We start from the raw sequence: 5,087 nt of genomic DNA on the forward strand, positions 1-5,087 counted from the left end.
CACTGACTAGTAACTTTCACCGCTTAAACCACATTTCACTCAATAACATTAACGACGTGCATTCTACACAGACAAAAATCGTTCATCGACGTCTGCACGAACTCCTAACAATCTATTTATTAGAGCTTGACGCTGCAAGTCTACCTTGTTGAACCATCAATGCGAACTGATGCTCAGAAACGCTGCAGTCTTCGGCGGGTCAGACGAAGTGTTGAGCAACGTAAGTCGTTGGTGTAGTTAACCCAGAAGCGAATCGTTGAGCGAGCAGACTTTTCTTGGCCAGTATTAACACGGTGCAACTCGTTTTAAGTGAAGATAGAGATGGGCCTTAATTCATCAGGCATTTGGCGTACATAGCCCAGAAAAATTACTATCATTATCCCTAAAGTTCATGAGACTTTAGCTTCGGTAGATACGAAGAATTGAGATTGGAAGCAACCTTTAAAATATGAGATGAAAGCTGAATGACAACTTATTCAAATGCTACGTATCATTTATTCAGTCAAAAGATCAGAATGCCATGAAATTTTGTCTCTAGCAGATAGGCGAGCATGGTGCCTCAAGCTCGATTACGAGTTGCCCCTTAACCAATAAAATCCGAGCGTTTTATTAACACGCCTTTGATTCAGTAATTTGCCTTTCTAACAAAGCAAGCAAATAGTTGTGAACTTTAAATAATAATAAAATCATCCAGCTACATCGTTTAGAGATCCAATACAGTGATTTACAATACAATGATTCTATAGACGTCCTATCGATTGGGAGTGTCAAAGGGCGTATCATTCGTGTTAGCGTCTTTATCGAACTAAGTGAAATTTGCCTTACTATATAATTTGTATCTGTGAAATCAATGAATTTTCTACGAATGACGCAAATCTGGAAACTAAACCTGTCTTTGAGATTTCCTATCGCAAGCATGCCATTGCAGCTTGTAATCCTTGAACCAGATTTATCTGGCAAGAATCAACCGTTTATCCTCTAAAAAACTGATGGTAACTCGCATGAGTTGGTGGGTCCCGTTATAGAATACACAGTAAGCGATTTTGGTTATCTATCAATCGCTGCAACCAGAACGCATTTTTTTTTTTATTTTGACAACGGAATTTTCCAGAAAGAATTTCCAAAAGCAAAATAAATATTCTATACCCTGGATTATGAGACAGCGTGCGTCTGGTCCGCAGATCAAGTATTGGATTGAATAGAAAACTGCTACGTTTTTGGAGGTACTTTTCTCTCCTGCTTTTGCCGTCTTGTTGTTCACTTCTGATGCACCGCTTATGGCGCCCTTTCTGCTTTATCAGCGCGGTACTGCATTGTGAGTGCAAGTTCAATCGAACGCAAGGAATTTCTCAAATATCGATGATACGATGATGGAAGAGAAGTGCATTTTCGACGCCTAGATAGTTGCCGGAAAAGCCAGAGAAGCAAAGTTTTCCTTATGTTCGGTGATGACGCTGTCACTGAAATCGTTGCCCAAGTGTGATTTGCTAAGTTTTATTCGAGACCTAGAAAACACTCTCCTGTGGGCAACGGTCCGGGTTTAACGACTATCATCCGAAGGCACTTTAGAAGAATGACCATACTGAGTGTCTGGCGGCCCTTTGCACATAGTGTCACTGGCGATGAAAGGTGACATCGGGACATCAGCGTCAATCACAAATCACAACGTGAAGTACTCTAGGAGGGTAGCCAAAGCCCAGGGTCCGGCCAGATATTCATCCAAAAAAGTATGCTCTGCATTTCGTGGGACTGCGAAGACCCAGATTCACTGGAAGTTGCTTCCTACATATCATACAATTGATTGGGACGTCTACTTGGGTCAGTTGAATCGAGTGAATCCAGATGTTTAAGAGAAAAAACTTGACAGACAAGGTCGCTAATCCTCTTGATAACAACATGAGTCCACAGATGCCAAGCATCGCCAAAATTGTCCTTCTGAACTACGAATAGAAGCTGTTGCACCTTCTATATTTTCCAGGCTTTTCACCTTTCCCGTTCACTGGGATAAGATTGAGGAGCACATATCTGGCAGTCGTAGGGTCTCGAAGCCTAGTCGGACAAGTTCTCTATCACTAAACCTTAAAGCCTCTAAAAAGGAAAAAAAAACTGATTCACAGATGGCGTAAGTTCGTGGGCAGTAACATGGAATACATACAAATAGGGTAGAGACTTCGTTTCATAATTTAACTGGTATAACTCACGTCTCACGTACTGCCTAATGGCCATACCAGACGTAAAACCTACGAATTCTTGACAGCAAATATCACGGCCAAATTGTTCTTCCGCATACTGATCATTGCTATGATTTTCTAAAACTTTTCATTATTTTTGTATTCTATATAAAAATTTCATTAAAGCAAGGAACAGATTATCTGCAGTATGCGAGTAAGTCTTCCTCGCTTATGACGTTCCGATGGCGCGCAGAAAAATTTGCTCACACAACTATCAGCTCCAGAGAAAATGACCAGCAAACGGCGATGCTTCTAAGACGAAACATGTTTGTGCCTTGCAAACGACGTCACGAAGATTCATAGAACGATTAGTTAATAAACAGAGATTAGTCGCAACCAATTTAAGCAATACGCCCAAATTCACTTGGAAGTGAAGCAGAACCACATAGAACATCTTGTGACTTTGATTTTCTGTTATCATGACTCTACATTTGTTGCGTCGCATAGTCTCTCTACCACATGTATGCGCTGTTTATAAATACGATGCTAGCTAGCTGCACGGTATTAATAAAGACTGTTTATACACATACTTTTACTAACGCCAGTAGCTATATTTAGTACTAATAGTGCTAAGTAAAATGGTGACTTTAAAGTTTATAGAGAACTCTACACTATATGTCGATCGGTCCTATGATGAAATATTAATATCACGTTTTCAAAAAATGACTTAATTTCAGCACCACTTTTTATATAAAATCGGGTAAAAGACCGAATTTTTATTCTTAGGGAAGTTCGCTAAGATACTCTAATCGCTAAAAAATTTTGAATCTACATCATACTCCAAACAGAACGAATTTCCAGACCCACATTCTGTTTAGGTTCCAGAATGTTCATGGGAACCAGGTACAGAATTAAGCCCAAGTAAACAGATCGTGGAATTTCCAGAAGGCGCATAGGGGCGCATTCGAGCCAATCCTAATCCTGGCAAACCTGTAAGAGCAATGACAGACGAAAACGTAGTGCTCTTCTACAGGGAAGAAATTGTCATAAGTTCATTACGTCCAACTCCATGGTCGTCAAGGGGTACTATCGAAGAGCTTTATGAAGACTACGCGTGTTTGGGTCTTCTAATACGACAGCGCATCGATGTTGAAAAGCAATGATAAATCTTCCATAATGTTAACACAACTGAGCGAGAGGAAACACACACAAGAAATCTCTTTACTGCTTCGCTACTGTGACAAGATTCGGCTGCAATAAGCAGAAACGCATTCTAACTCCTTATGAAAGAAATTGTCCAATCAAATATATTAAACTTCCTACTTAACCTTCTCCGTTCTTTTGCGAATGTTTCACAAACAATAAATCGAAAACGAAACCTTTTTTTCGTTTAATTTGGAAACATAAGCCCCAAGCGCTCATATATATATATCTGGTTTCTTGGTGAAAACTTTCGAAAAGTATTTTTTCAATTTTTCTATTGAAATTAGATGGACATCTATCGAAACAGACGATAGTCTGATGGCGCAAGATCTGGGCTATACAGCGAATACGTATAATTTCCCATCTAAATTCTCTCGATTTTTACTAAAGATGTACGTGGGCTTGCATTGTTATACTGGACGACGACGTTCTTTCCATGCAGTGGGTCTGGTCGATTTTTTCAATAGCTTGTTTATTTGCTAACAGTAGAACTTCGTTTTGCCGGACGACAGCTACTCATAATACACCATATTTTTTTCCAGTCTCATTAAACACATAGTATCAGCTTTTTTGGTGTCGTATTTAGCTTGGCCATATATCGTTAAGAAGTTTTTTTCATTTGCATATGAACGTTGCGTATGATGTATTTTTTGTCAATTGTGATTAACCGCATCGGAAATCGCTCAATTTTATTACGGTTCAATAAGGTTTTCGCAGATGGAAATGTGTGGCGCCCAAACACCGAGCTTCACTTCATAGCCGGTGTTTATCAAATGGTTTATAATCTTTTGGTCGAACATGTTTAGTTTTTCATGATCTCATGGCTATTCGCGTGACGGTTTTTCCCAGCTTTCGCCATAATTGCATCAACATTTTTTGCAATCGGTCAGCAACTGCGAGGAAAAAGCGACAGAACAATCTGTGAATCATTGTTTCCCGATAACACATCTTGACCATGAAAAGCACAGCTTATTTATTATTTAAGCACATACCTTGATGGGATATGTGGTTTTACCGTAGCAAAATTGAAAAATAGGACGAATTCTTCCGGGAAAATTTCACTCACTTTTAAGGCGCTCTATCTCGAGTTTAAATAAGAATGTTTCAACAATATTAGTACATCTACTACTCTACACCAACGCTGAGCCGATGTGCTTTATATTACCTGAGAAATGCGGCTTTAAAGCTATTTAGCTAAAAAAAGCGGCCAATGCATTCTCGACTAATATATATATATATATATATATATATATATATATATATATATTGTCTTCTTTTTTGTCGCATCGTCCGCCATTACTGCTTCCAACGTTAATGTAGTGCGAGTTGGACGCCTTATTATTGTCCTTTACAGATATCTTGTAATTTCGATCCTATTCACGCTTCTGAAGCGGCAGCTACCGTTGTTAACTTAAGAGCGAGCCCAGAATGCATTACAATCACACTCTGAAGTCTTTCTTCACAGTGTCTATTCTTTTTCCTCATCAGAACAATGTAACTCAAGACACGCCAACTGACGTGGTGGCTTTTTCTGGGTGTACCAAGTGTTGTAATGGTGTAAAAAATAAAAACCTACGATTCTGATCGTTAGTTTGGTTGTAATACAGAATTGACGCCGCCAAAATTCATACCAGAGATTTACCTATATCAAGCCGAGCGGATTGTCGTAGAGCAAAGACAAAATTAGCGGCATTCGATGAACCGTGAAAGGGA

The sequence above is a fragment of the Varroa jacobsoni genome, unplaced genomic scaffold (genome assembly GCF_002532875.2).
Source record: "Varroa jacobsoni isolate VJ856 unplaced genomic scaffold, vjacob_1.0 scaffold_1430, whole genome shotgun sequence".
Lineage (NCBI taxonomy): Eukaryota > Metazoa > Arthropoda > Arachnida > Mesostigmata > Varroidae > Varroa > Varroa jacobsoni.